We start from the raw sequence: 15,611 nt of genomic DNA on the forward strand, positions 1-15,611 counted from the left end.
ATGATAGCAGCCAGGGGTTCCTACAGAGGATGTTTACAGGCTTGCACCTCCAGATCCGTCTATGAGAGCTGGGATGAAGATGAAGAAGACGATGGTGATGAGTATTCTAGAGATGAGGATAAGGATGAGGATAATGAGGTGGATAGTGGTGAAGATTAGATTTGATGAATTTTCTGACTTTTTGTTATATAATGATGCTGACTTTTTATTCATGCATCATGACGTCATACTACTTTTGTTAATATGGTCATTACTTTTTGGATATTTTATATGCTTTAATGACATATTTGAATGTATAAATCTAATTCTCTTTTCTGAAATTTATGCTTTGTCAATTTGTCACAAAAAGGGGGAGATGATAAATGTTATTTTAAGGGGGAGAAATTACAGATTTTGGGATCATTACTAAAGAGGGAGTTTTTATAATTTCTTTATTAAACTTCACTAGTAGTTTTGCTTGATATTGTGCAAGAAATTAGGCCAAGTAGTGTATCCAAGAAGAGAAGACAGCACAGATGAAATTCCGTGTATTTGCCTTTGAACAACATTGTATTTTACTTTTCTGCTTTGGGTAGATATCTAAATTATTTATTAGGTATTCTGTGACCATTCCGTGGCCAGCAATCCTACCACGGTCCCTCATGTTGAGAAGCACAGCGCCCAGCATGTAACGACCCGGTCATTTGCCTTCCATTCCTTTTTCCTGAAATTTTACGAATGAATTTTTTTCATTTAATTTTCTTTTCTGAGCTCTGTTTTGTGTCGCTTAGTGTCATCTCGAGTGCTCAGAATTGGTTCCTGAGACTCTTTTCTATGGATTGATAACTTCCTTTGAGGACCGAGTCATTTTCACATTTTTCGTTTTTCGACACTATGCGCTATTTCGTCCTTTTTCCTATTCTGTCTTATCTCCGTTTGTCAGTTTTTGGCACAACCTCACTTCTCATGCTCGGAGTTGGTTTTTGACTTCACATGCCTTCATCTTGAGTGGTTTCCTCGAAATACGTATATTTACTTTTGCAAGAAAGTACTCTGGTTGCTCCCGGTGCCCACAGGGGCATGGATGCACAATTCTTTAGCATCTTTTTCATTTCTTGGGGTGTTTTTCGTAAATATCTTTTGAAAATATTTTATTTCAGGGGTATCTAAGAAAATATCTTTTGGAAGATATTTTCATTCTGGGGCAGTTTCGCAGTTAACCCTTTTTGTAGGGGTTATTGTGCAGTTAACGAAAGTTATTGCAAAATGTCTCATTTGGAGCTTGGATCCTCATACGGGATTCATTTTCACATTTCGTCGAGTCGTGGACTCTTAGAATTCCGTTCTGGTCGTTTTTCTTCAGTTTCAGAGTTTTTGGCTCTAGTTGCCGCCGAACTTGTTCGGGGCATAACTTTCTGTTCGGGACTCAGTTTTTGACGCCGTTTCTTCCATTACTCATATTTAATCATTTTGAATCTTTTTCATTTATAGAGTTTTACCGTTTGAGCGCGTCTGCTCAAAATCCACTTTTCCAGACCCGGCGGGGCCCTTTTTGTGATTTTATATAAATAGGGGGTTTGAAAAATTAAAACATAATTTTCCTCTTTTTCCCCACACGTTCTGGACCAGATCCCATTGCCTTCCATGGCTGCCATCTTCTCTCTCCTCTTTTGGTTCACTTTTCTTTGATGAAAAGTCTTCGGACTTAACGTTTAATGTTTGTCTTGACGCCGCGCATCTTATGCCCTTATTAGAATCCATTTTCGATGATTTTTTGAGTTCGGGTTTGGAGTCAACTTGAGATTATCATGGGGCTTCTTGCGGATTCTTGTGCCCGGGGTAGTCCCCGACAAAACCTCTCGGTATCATCGGATTCGGAGCACTTTCGTTTCGGTGAGGATTTGAGATTTTCATCTCAAATTGAGGTAGGGGATGTTCTAGGTTTAAATTATTGTTATATAGCATGCTTGTGATGCTTATACTACTTGTTTGCATGATTAAATATAAAATTTAGAGATTTTATTATTTATTTTTCTTGTACGGGATCTAATTTTCTCAGTTGCTCGTGACTTGGTTTAAATATGTAGCATGATATTACATTGCCCCATGATATGCTCATTGTCATGTATTAAAATTAGAGCATTTAAATAAGTACTAAAGCTTTTATTTAATATTTATCTTAGGTGAAAGATTAATTCACATGACCTTAACTAGCTTGAAATCAGTATGTGTTAGCATATTATATTAGGCCCTAGCATGCTCTTCAACATAGATTAAATTGAGAGAAATCGGAATTGTTTTGAAAAATTAGTAATTATTAGTTAACTTGATTAATTAATTTGCCCCGAGTGCACTATTCACTCCATTTGAATTCTGACTTGATATTCTTGATTTACATGCCATATAGCTTCACATATATTTGATTTAGAATATTTGGTGAGGTTTTGAAACCTTTCATTTAATTAATTTCCTTGTTTAAGATTTAATCCTCATGGTGATATACAACTTGGAATTGATTTGTGGCATGCTAGAAAATTAGACTTTGGTATGGTTGTTCACGTATATTAAATTGGGATTAATTGCATGAGAATTGCAACTTTTATTTTATATTTAACTTTAGTGAAAGTTTAATTCACATGGTCGTAAATTGAATGAAATAAACTTGTAATGTGATATTACATTAGTCTTTAGCATGTTCTCTAAGATATGTTAAATTGAGAGCATTTGGTTAAGTTTGAAAATCTAGGGATTTTAACTAAAAGAATTAATTAAAATCTATTTAATGGTCCCCTTAGCTTAATTAAGTTTTTAACTTGATAATTGTATTGATCATGACTTGTTTACTAGCATATATTAATTTGGGACTATTAGAAGTTGTTTTAGAACCTTGTGATTTAAATTAGCATGATTTAATTAAAGTTCTACTTTGTTGTTCCAACAACCTAATTGAGTTTTAGAATGGATATAGGTGATGACCATGCCATATCCTTTAACATGTATTAAATTGAGGTTATTTGGAATTGAATCAGAATCTAGAGAATTTAATTGTGTTTATCTATTTAAATTCTATCAATTTGCTCCATGATCTAGTTGTGTTTTAGAAGTGGTTTCTATATTCAAATCATGGACTTGGACTTGTTGTATATTCACTTGGTTATGTTTTGAGCATTGGATAACATAGTTGCTATGTTTATACTCATGAGAATATGTTTTCTTTATTAAATATATTGTTACCTTGTGTAATGATTTGCACACTTCGTATTTAACATCTTTCATGCATAGCGTATAACGAATCGCACACTGAAGATTCGACATCCATCATATCATATTAGTTGTGGACTTAGAGCATGTATTGTATAGGTTTCCAAATTTGGTTGTGCATGGTAGATAGTTGATTATCTTGTACATATATGTTGATATATACGTTGTTACACAATTCGTTGATTTTGGAAACTTGGGGATGTCGTTGTTTGGCTACGGCTAGGACGTGGTTCTAGTACGGGGGATAGTCCCTTTATATAGTCTAGTGCGCACATAAGGAGGTTACCCATGGGCTAGTAACCCTAAAGTAACCACATTGTCGGTTTGATCCGACGTGACGTCCAAGTATCCACTTTATTTGATTTCGCATTTCATTTCAAGTTGATAACTAGATGATGTTGTGACTTGTTGTTTCTTTGTTGATTTCCCATTTTAAGTTTCAAGATGTTAACTTAGAGAAATCATACTTTACGCGTTGTATTAGAAGTTCTAATGTTGGTTAGATGGCATTGAAATTGTAATTTGTGTTTTGATGTTCTAATGTAGTTTAGGATTGATCCTATAGATTCAATTGGAATATAGATATTATGCCCCATTCATGATTTCAAGTATACTCCTTGTCATGTTAATTGCATCGATAATGTAATTCTTGTTAACATATGTCCAAGCATACTTATTGTCATGTTATATGGAATGTTCCATCCTTGTATACTTGCATAGATATTATGCCTTATTCTTGATTCCGTGTATAATTTTTATCGTGTTCTTTGGATTATCCCAAACTTGACTTGTTTCATATGTGTATATGTATCATGATTCTTATTGCTTATGCTCCATGATAGCTTAGGATGCGCCTTGAGTCTCACTTTGACATAGATGTTAGGTGGCATGAGCCCCTTTGACATGTTTCACCTTAAGGTGATAAAATTGTAAAATACTAGGTCGATGCATGCTCATCTCCTACGAGTAGCTTTATGTTGCTCACCCCTACGTTACTGGGGCATATTTCAAGTACGAAGACTTGGTTCGTGATGCTTAGCATTCCTTGGATGTCGTGTAGCTTTCAAGTTTCCATTTCATGCAAATGTTAGCATGAAATGTCATTTTGTAGACTTATATGTCAAAATATGTATATTTGATTCCATGTATGTAATGCGTACTTAAGTACACTCCTTTCAATGTATTTGATATGTATGAGATGAGGCCGGAGGCCAATGACCATTATATTGTATTCTATGTACTTTTTAACTTCATGAAATATTGTGAAAATCTTGAAAATCACAAGTCATTGGTTCACCATAGTTGCATCGGGTGTGGGAATTCCGTTTTCATTCTTTTATAGGGTCTTATAAATCATATTTGAAGTGTGGCCAAGGGCCAAATGGTCATTTGACCCCGTTTTGTATTTTTGGATTTTGAGTTTTCATTCCAAATTTTATTTTTGCCTTTTTGCCCGTTGGGGGGTCGGATTTTGCATCGGTGGTATTTTTAAGTCGTGAACCATTGTAGCACGTCCTAATAGGTAAGTTACGTTTGCGTGTATGGTCGTTTCCGGATAAAACCTCATCCTTGGTGATTTGAGCCTCTTGTTAATTCATTTCTCATTTTTTTTTTTTTTGCATATTCTGATCTAGGGGCATTATAGACTTTTTACTGTGGTTTTATTTTCTTTTTTCAATATGGTTGAATAGAAAACATGATTTTAGGGGGGGTTTCTTTTCCGTGTTTTTCCAGAAAATGTCGTCTTGATATCGGAAATCGCTTACGAAGTTCAGCTCTCAGTTTTTCAATTTAGCAGCTTTTTGGACCTCCATGACCAGATTTCATGGAGGGGCATTTCGGGCATTCTACATTGCATTTTTTTTGAATTCTCTCATGTATCATGTAGAAAACTCAATTTTGAGGGGGGGTTTCTTCTTTGTGTTTTTGCAAAAAAATTCATCTAGGCCTCCAAATTCTGCCTCTGTTCTGTTTCTTTTTTTTTGAAAAGAAAACACATAGCAGCTTTTGGGCTGTTGGCAGCCGTGTGTGCGCCCAGCGCGCGCGCGGCATGCATGGGTGTGCGCATGGGCACACATGGGGGCTGTCATGGCCCCCTCGTTAGGCCGCCGCGACGTCAATTATTCTTTTGGGCTTTTCTCCTTCATCCGGACTCTGATTCAAGTGAATTTTTTTTTGAACTTGACTAATTTTTCACTGTCTTTCCAACGGTATGCTCGGTTGCACCCGGTTCTTCCTGAATAATTACCAGTTTACCCTTTTTGCCTTAAGTGCTCGTTTTTCTTCGTCATGCCGTTTCTTTTTCGTTCGGACTCCGAATGATGCGATTCTTAAGTCCATCTTGATTAGTTTTTCGTTGTCCTTCCAGCGGTGTACTCGGTGGCACCCAAATCTATAGTTTTTAGAAATGACTATTTTACCCCTGGGGGCTTATTTGTCATATTTTTGATCTTTTGCTTCTGCATCAGTTCTCATTGAGTTCCACGACCTCATGGAAGGTCACTTTGACTTCTTAGAGTCTTGTTTTCTGTTTTCGCTTCCGCATTTCGGATCCGTTATCGGATCATCCTTACGGTTCATCACAGGACACGCTGGCCTAAAAACTAGGGTCGTCACACAACATCTTTCCCCCAACATGCTCAAAGTAAATGTCAATGCCTTCAGGACAGTACCTGGCAATAGAATAATATAATTTTCTTATACAGTTCATGTTAGAAGCACTTCTGCACAAAGAGAATTGGGATGAAATAGCTCTGGGACTCTCTGTGAGATAAAGGGTGCTGTACTTTTGCACAAAAATGTAGGCTAACCATTGAACCAGATAACAGCAATTGTAACAACTGATGGTATATGTTTGAGAAATCACGCCTCTCTCTCTTTTTAAAGTAATGATGATCTCGTCTTTTAATGTTATTGTGGTGTTGATGATTGAATCTCATACAGAATGATGGACTTCCAATAAGAATTATATTTACAACACAAAAAAGAATGACAAACTCAAAAGGCGCGTGTGTCAGTCTCGTACCCTTAGAGTTTTAAAGCAATATTTTGGACTTCAATGTGCAAAATAAAGGTACCCACCTTTTCAAAGCTGCATCCAAGTCATGCTCTTCTTTGTAATTGAATGCATCATCAAAACCAAACTTGTTCTTCAGCAGATCAACCTTACTCAAAATAAAAGCGAAACTAGCAGGTTAGATACTGTTGAGAATAATTGAATCATCTAACCACAATATTTGTGCCCAAAAAAAATAAATCCATAATGAATAAATTTAGTGAAGCTAAAAGATCTACATTTGGATACTTCATTCCTTCTGAAATTTGTCAATCTAGTTTTTAGCAATTAAGTTTCCATCCACACTAATAGCTAATGTCTATTAGGCTAACTTCTGATTGATGGATTTTAAACAAATAGATTTCTATTTGGTCATTCAGCGTTGTAGCTAAGATTTGGATTTCATCAATATGCATGGATGGTTTAAGAGCTTTTTGGTGTATTTAAAATAAACAAAATGAAGGAAGTTATTTAGAATTCGTCCCATAAAAGCATTCGTTGCATAGAGACAAGTTGGTAATTCACCTACTACTACTACTACTACTCTATCCTATCCCCATCTCTCCCAGTTTTACTTTAATAGTCAATATTTGTCAATTGAAACTCAAATTCCTATCATTTTAAATTAGTAATTCAAACAAAACCTCAATATTTTCACTAAATGAGAGGCACATATTATGACAAAAATTTGAGGTCCATGAATTGTACGGCAGTGCAGTGGGAAGAGAAATACAAAATTGTTCAATATTAGGATTATATGCGGTTTTGAAATTATTCATTGAAAAATGTCAAGAACCAATGGCAAAGACAATCAAGCAAGAAAGCGAATCATTGCAGGGAAATTGATTCAATCACAATTTTGAATGACAATACAACATACGTGACAGGATGAGGATACCCATTGTTAATTAATGAAGACTGTCAAATATGTAATTGAAGCATCCATCAGAGAATGGCTAGTGAAAGAATGAAATGGTACATAGACAAGACTCACCTTTTCTTTACTTCCGGCACTTCCAACAACATGGCACCCCATCAACTTTGCAAACTGCCCAACGAGCTGACCAACTGCACCAGATATTGCAGAGACGAACACATATTCTCCTTTCTTAAGAGTACAAATCTCATAAAAACTAAAATAAGCTGTCATTCCGGGCATACCTAATAAGAAACAAATGCACAAAAATTAGATGGGGCATTAGAAATATTAATGAGATAACTATGAGAAAGATGCATTTAATTCTAATACTATATGATACTACTGACATATTTGCAATTAACCAAAATTTTAGTATTCTACTTTTAAAGTGGAACTTTGAGGGTTTGAGTCCCTATAAAGGGTAATTGTTGGTGCATATGTGTAAGTTGGTTGGGTGTTATTTTATTTTCACACTTATTATGTAACTCTAATTTTATAGGAGTATAGTAAGGCTGTGGAAAATCATTCTGAACTCTGTTTCATTTTGCAGTACTTCATCATAGTGAAATCCTGGTGACTTCATAAACCTAACTCAAGTTTTAAGTGAACCACATAAATTTGCATGTTCTTATTTGTGTGATTGTTTTCTTTTACAGTTCATTAATTTTTGCTACAAGAAGAAATTCCAAGGATTGTCATATAGGCATACACAATGGACTGCATGTATCCCCTTAAATGAGATCAGTTTATTTGGCATTATGTCAGACTCATTGAGATCATATTAGTTCTATATTAGTTGCAAATATTTAAATTTTAATGGCAAAAGGCTACATATTTACCCAGAATTCCTGTATAGTATGAAAGAGGTACATCAGTATGTTCAATTTTGAAAAGGGAATCAGGTTACATAATGAAACTGTACTCTTCCCATCCAGTTGTTCCCCAAACAATGTCACCCTTCTTGAAGTTTGGGTGTCCTTAATGCAAAACTTTTGCTACTCCATACCCAATTATCACCTGTAATATTTTCACCATGAAAATTCATATACACAAGTTTAAGTCTTTCAGAACCTGCACTATGTCAATCGAGTGAACGTGCATGCGATGTGATTGATCCTTTTGATATTTCCTTAGAAGATTAAATCAACCAATTTTGAACTCTAAAAAATTATGTATCTCTACAGAGCATGTACTAATATATCCCAATCTTGTTACGACAAAGTGACAAATCCGAGCAACAATCATGACACACAATAGAAAATAAACATACCACACACAAAGAACATAAAGATTTAGTGTGACTCGGCAAAGCCTACATCTATGGTGAAGATCTGGTGAAAGTTTTCACTATGCAAAAATCTGGAGACTACAAGTTTCAGCCACCAAACCTTAACTCTCAATTTCACACTTTTTTTTTTTTTTTTTTTGTGATTTTTAATGTCTCTTAATATTTAGGCCCACGACCCATAAGTAAAAATAAGTCAAAACATTTATTGGGATTTAATGGGGGAGTCGAGTCATAAACGGATTGCATTAGTCAAGTCATAAATGGGTCGCAATGCGATGACATCAAATTCAAGCCACAACAGTACATAATTTAAATAATCTATTAAAATATGGTACATGAATTCACCTAATCAAAAAAATTGTGAAGCCTTCATATTTATTTTTATTTCAATTGGTTGAATTCTGATAACTTGTTAAATATTTTTAAAACTTGCTAAATTTGGTGGCAATAAAAAGTATGTTTTTTCAATATTATTGTAGATTGATACTAATTTTAAAAATTAAAGGTAAAGGTGTTGGTAGGGAATAGAGATTTGAAATGTGTTCAAATTTCATCATTTTTCAATTTCTGGAATTTTTCGTTTTTGCAAGGGCATTTTTGTCTTTTGCTCTTTTTCATATTGGACACTGTGGAGTGTGCCGATTGTATTTGAGAGTTGTTTGGAGCATTTCATTGAGTCCAGGACTCTTTGAAATGTAAGGGTCACCGTTTTTGCATTTTTTGTTTTTCGGACCAAACGGTTCCGCGTGGGACCCGCTACCGAAATTGTTGCATTTGAGGATTTTAGTTGGATCCATTTGCATCATATTTATTTTATTTAATGTGTTTCAAGTGTTTGTGAATTAAATGTGTATTTATATGTGTATGTGGTATGAAATGAAAACAAAATAAAAGGAAAAATAAAAAGGAAGAATGGTGGGACCCACTATCATTCTTAAGTGGACATGAGACCACAATTCTTGGTCTCATTCTCTCATTCTCTCTCGCTGCTCTCTCTCTCTCTCTTCCTCTCAAACTTCTATTTTCTTTTTCTTTTTACTTCAAACTTTGTACCTTGATTTCTCTCTCAATTTTTAGTATTTTTAAGTGCCGTTTGTCGCAAATTAAAGCTTACAACGAGATCTACAAGTTGATCGGAGCAATTCCTAGTTTAGTGCACTTGAGAATTTCGAGATCTAGGGCACAAATTTGGGGGTTTTTGCTTAATTTGAGGTAGGGGTTTCTAATTCTCAATTTCTTATTCCCTTGTGAATTTTCTTTCAATATTTGTTGTCAAGCATATTTAATTTGAGTTGATTGCTTTAGAAATGATATTAATGTTGTAGATGAAATATATAATTATGTGTAGTAATTAAATTGTATGAAAAGCATGCCTAAATGTTAATTTCCATGCCGTGGTATTTTTTATTTTGCTAGAAATTTGCTATGTGGAAGTATGTTAAATTGTGTAGTAGAATTTTTTTTTATTTTCTTAGTGATGCCAAAGTATGTGACATGCATTCATAACATTGGGCATAGAAAAAAAAAAAGGGCAAAATGATTTGAACTAAATGAAAAAGGTATTTTGGGGCAAAATTTCGATTAAAGTGATTTTATGAAAAACTCGGTTGCGGCGGAGTCACCAAAGGGCCGTGGTGTTAATATAACCTAGAGGGAACTATGGAGATCGCCCTAGCGTGGTTGAGCTAGCTGTGTCCCAAATGACGCCGCGGGGGTACCAAAGGTCAAGGACAGTAGCTAACCCTTTTCTCGTGTTGCTGTGGAGTTACCAAAAGATGGGTTATATTAACAGTTTGTGAAGTAATGGATGATTTTGAAAATGGGGAGTGACATGTATGGCATTGCATATTATGGCATGGCATTGTTTTTTTTGAATTTGAAATTGATGTTGTATTTCCCCCCGGCTTAACATGATCCCATTTCCTATTGTGTTATTCATTATTTGGATTCACGGGGTCACACGAGGTGTGTCTTAGGCACCACCTACTGAGCAAATTGCTCATCCTATTACATTTAATTTTTTTTTTCAGGATTCGGGAAGGAAGTAGGAGACGCAAACCCTTTGCAAACTTAAGGAGGACTAGGAATACATATATATATATATATATATATATATATATATATATATATATATATTTGCTATCTTTTGTATTTTGCTGCACTTTTGTAAAGTCTCAAAACCATAGTGAATGTACACATTTTGCAAGCCATGGTCATGTATTGTAAACTATAACTCTTGTTGGTACTTTGAAGGGAAACAAGACTTCGTAAATATTTTGTGTTGAATTTGATGATGATGATGGGTCATTTTGAGGAGGTTGTTGATGTCGTTGTTTTGGGAATGTATTATATATATATATATATATATATTTTATATTGTGTGTTGGAATAGGTTTGATAAGTCTTGAAGGGCCAAAAAAGGCTATTGCATTTTATTTATTTATTTAAGCAGGTTGTTGTAGGCCCCTTTTTAGTAGAGGTCATGCCAATTTTATTTTATTTTATTTTTTAACTGGTATCAATTTAGGGTCGTTACAAGTTTGGTATCAGAGCCTTAGGTTCGAATACCTTTCGGACGACGGGTAGTGGCTTACCTAGATAGGGTATAGAGTTGACTTGCATCGTTAATGTGCCTATGTGTTAAAGTGTTTAACTGCTTAAGAAGAATGCTTACTTGTTACTTGTTTAAATATTTATTATTTTGAAGGGCGTGCCTTTTTGCTAAGTGCATACATGTTTAAATTGTTGATACATGTAAATGAAGTGTTTATGTTAACTGTAAGCATGCCATATATGATAAGGTAGAAAATATGACATATACGATGGTGGCAAGAAGTAGGTACGGTTAGTGCAATTTTCTTTATGATAATGTGACAAGTAAAGAGCATGGTGTTGTGGTTTCGTTTATTTAGTATACGTGCATATCTATATTTTTATGTGTTTATGCGGTCGAGCATGGGATGGTTGTGTGAGTTTTGACTAGAGTTGGCGAGGAGCTCGGTTACTCCAGGGTGGTTGGGTGCCAGTTCTTATCGAACGGATGGCTTGGTTTTTTAATTCGTTGATTGAGCTAGTTGGTGTGTAGCTATTTTTATCTTTTTGTTGCATTTTGTACAGTGCTTATAGCACGACCTCAAACAGGTTGTATTTCAGGGCATAGTGACTGTGTTGTGTGTGAGTTTCATGCTTTGGTGTGTGGGTTCTGGTGACTGTGGAGGTCAGGTATGCGAGTGAGGGTTTTGGTATGACCATAAGAGGTTGGTGTAAGTGACTTGGGTCATAATTTGGTGTGGAGGTTCTTATCAAACCGATCGTGGTAGGTGTGACGGGGGTTGTTTGAGCCACGAATGTAGTTTATAGATTGTAAATGTGTATTTGGAGCATTTTAGAATGGTTTAAGGAAGTGTGTTGGTTTTAACAGTCGTAGAAACTTGTTGGATTCTGCAGGTCTATGGTGATTTAGGACTGGTTGCGGGATGTAGATCATTTTATGGTTTTGTAGGAGTTTGTTCTAGAGGCTAGTTTGTCGAGGAGTGATTCTCATTTAGGATTGTTATAGGAGTGTGTTACGGGTAATCGATTCTCGGTGAGTCGGTTACATGGCTCAGTCGATAAGCGGGGTTTTGGGTTGGCACGGCTCTAGAGAGTCTCGAGTTTAGGTATAATGGTCAATTTTAGTTGTGTAGTGCAGGGTTGCACAATGAGGCAGGTAGTATGGGGTCATTGGAGTGCTTGGTTGTTTACGGATGAAGTAATTGACGGTAGGTGTTGTGTTATCAAAATGATTGTGTTTTAGGACTTGGAAGCCGTGGACTGGAGTTGAATTTTATGTTGCGTCTGGAATACGAGGAGATAGTGCTTGTTGTTTGAGAATCCAAAGAGATGGACTAGTGATATTAATGATTGGAAAGAGGTTGATCTTATAGGTTTAGTTGGTGGGCCATTTGACTTTTGTCGGGGCCAAGGGTGTTCTGAGGCAGTGCGGAGGAGAAATAATTATGTTAAACCTAATGTGTGAAGTTTCCTTGGTTAGGCACGTAGATCGCATTAGAAAGAGTGGTTTAAGTAGTCGGTTATGCATTTGTGAATGATTGCATCGTTGATAATTTTAAGGAGACAATTGGGTGTTGAGCATTCCGGATCTTGTGCTCATTTTTGTTCAAGAATTTGTTAGCATGGCTTAGCTGTATGGATGTTCTTTTCTAGTGGTAAATAGTGGTTGTTATAGGGAGTATCAAGAGTTATGCTTGCTCTTTTGTTACGATGATATTATCTCAAGGATGTTCGAGGAAAAATCATTTCGTAGTGACTTAATGGTCCGATGGGATAATAAGTTTGAACTGTTATTGGAATGAGTGGCAGTGGAGGTGTTATGGTATCATGGTGTGATGTTTAGTGCTGATGAACAGGACAATTTAAGGTATGATCTGAGGGTAGATTAGAGATTATAAGCTGTTTGTTGTGTACGGATAGGTAGGTGATGGGATTGTGTGCCAGTTGAGGCAATTGTGGATAGTTGAGTCTTTAGAATAGTGAGGGCGATGTTACTAGATAGTCATTTTTTTTTTTTTCTTTTGACGAGTAGTGGGTCGCTATGACAGAGGTCACGGGTCTTATGTGCTCGGTGATCGAGGCAATGTCGCCTGGGAAGGTAGAGATGGAATGGGTAGTAAAGTGTCATTTTATGGTAAAAATTATCATTTGGGGGATGACGGGTCCCAGGTAGAATGGAACATGGTGTCCAACGTACAGTGATTGTTTCTAGTGTTTGTACATTGTGGGAGTTCATGCCCTAATTTGATTGGTTTTGGTTAGCATGGATGTTGTGGAGTAGTATATGCGAGTTCCGGTATTAACTGTGTATGACGGTCCATTGGTGGCGAGATCGCTTAGGTTTGTGTTCATAGTCTCGCATGTGTTTCTAGTTTGTTCTTCTCCTTGTGCATAAGGAGTTTTTTTCATCTCAGGTGAGATTGAGTGTTTATGGTTGGACGATTGATGAATAACATGTGACAGGTTGTCGGGTGCACTCAGGTGTGAGTCGTTAGTCTCTTGTGAGAGGGGGATTCGGTACCCTTTTCGTTTATTCTAGTCCTTGCAAGGATGTCATTGTCGCAAGTCTTATTCTCCATTTAGGAGTTGCGCGCGTACGTGGGTGGACAGACCTATGAGTGGTTTGTTATGCTATTGGGGTTCATCAGTAGAGGTTTTGATGGGTCGACTCACTCCCATGAAGGGAGGTGGAGTCTTTGGGTTTTGTAGTGCTTGTTCTGAGAGTGGTTTTGACTGGTGGAATATGAGGCACGAGTTATCGAATGGGGATTGTATGTTTTCAGTGTCTAGTACTGGTGGTGGTGGCAAGGAATTTGTCATGAATGAAAGATTAAGGATGATTAGGTGATGTGATATGACTTATGTATTTGGATGTTTTTATAGGTGATTGATTCTAACAGTGTTTTGAGGATAGGTGTTGGTATTGTCGAACGTTATACAGCTAGAGAATGATTATGGGATTCCATTGAGGAATAATGAGAATGATTGGCTTTGGTTTTGAGGTTTCAGACATGAAATAGTCATATTGTGTGTTTTAACGAGGTCAGAATTGAATCAAATGGTGTTATGGAGTTGTTTACTTGATGTGGGTATTACGAGAAGATTAGGAAGCTTGGATGCTGATCGATGATTGAGACATTTGGTGCCTTGTCATTTTGTTTGTTATGTTTATATGGTTGAGGTATGATTGAGATAATGAGGATAAGTATGTGACTGTATAGTTGTTGAGGTTATGTAGAGCGATGGATTGTTTAGAGAGTGGATTTCATGGTTACTTTGAGAACTATGTGGGGTTGTGTTTAAGGTTTAGACCTGAGGACGGAAACGACGTCTGTATTGAGATCGGATCGATTTTGAGAATGGCCTGGCCAACCATTTTTCCTAAGTCAGTCCATCTTTAGCACAATGTTAGGTGAAAGTTCAATGACTATTTTAAGTTGACGCAAATAGTGAGAGTATGGTATTGGGCGTGTGTCAGTGTGGTGGTATGGATTCAAGTGGGTTATCTTAGAAGATGAGGTGTGTTAGGTGGGACGAAGTGCCTAAGCCGTTTGATTATTAAAGATCTTGTTTTGAGGATTTGTGCCCAGAGTGCAGGATTGTATGCTTTATTGATTTGGTCACTAATGTTTATGCAGTCATTAGGGGACTCATTGTTTAATCATCTTGAAGTTGTTAAGTGTAACGATTGTCATATAGCGTGATTAGTAGTCATTGGTACGGTTATGTGGTGATGTAACTACGTACTAGATATCAAGTGTTCGGTCTGTTAGGGATGTGTAGATTGAAGATGAGATTGGTTAAGAGATGGATAGCATTCCTTGTTTGCGGTTTAATGTGTCTTTTAAAGGATGTGTTGAGGTTAGATATTATCTTTTTGGTGGTCTGGTGACTGTTCTTTTCTCGGGCTTTGGAGTTTTTTGTGATTGTGTAGAATAGACTGATGTTCGTTTTGAGTCGGCGTAAAGTCTAGTTAATCTTGTGTTTTGATGAAGAGAGAGGTGGGTAACCGCATTGGGTTTTGGTGGTAGTGGCATGTGATTGTCTAGTCAAGTCTGGTGTCAAAGGCAATAATATCGGTGAGTTCATAGTCTCGGGGTTTTGTGAGGTGTTCTCGGAAACTGTGTGGTTCTAGCCTGCTCCTTAAGGAGGGTAGATTTCAAGGACGAAATCTCTTTAAGGAGGGTAGATTGTAATGTGTCCAAATTTTGTCATTTTCTAATTTATGGAATTTTTTGTTTTGGCAAGGGCATTTTTGTCTTTTGTTTTTTTTTTTTTCGTACCGGACACTATGGAGTGTGCCGGTTGTGTTCAAGAGTTGTTTGGAGCATTTAATTGAATCCAGGACTCTTTGAAATGTAAGGGTCACTGTTTTTGCATTTTTTGTTTTTTAGATCAGATGGTTCCGCGTGGGACCCGCTACAGAAATTGTTGCATCTGAGGATTTTAGTTGGATCCATTTGCATCATATTTATTTTATTTAATGTGTTTCAAGTGTTTGTGAATTAAATATGTATTTATATGTGTATGTGGTATGAAATGAAAACAAAAGAAAA

At 36.3% G+C, this 15,611-nt stretch overlaps 1 pseudogene; it reads right to left on the reverse strand.

Moving 5' to 3' along the window:
* Nucleotides 1-475: 475 nt before the first annotated feature.
* The window catches only part of LOC132301619 (2-alkenal reductase (NADP(+)-dependent)-like), a 105,563-nt pseudogene continuing 90,427 nt past the window's right edge, over nucleotides 476-15,611 (reverse strand).

Source organism: Cornus florida, unplaced genomic scaffold, assembly GCF_030987335.1.
Source record: "Cornus florida cultivar Cherokee Brave unplaced genomic scaffold, ASM3098733v1 CherokeeBrave_3.0.0_Hap2_Chr03, whole genome shotgun sequence".
Classification (NCBI taxonomy): Eukaryota; Viridiplantae; Streptophyta; class Magnoliopsida; order Cornales; family Cornaceae; genus Cornus; species Cornus florida.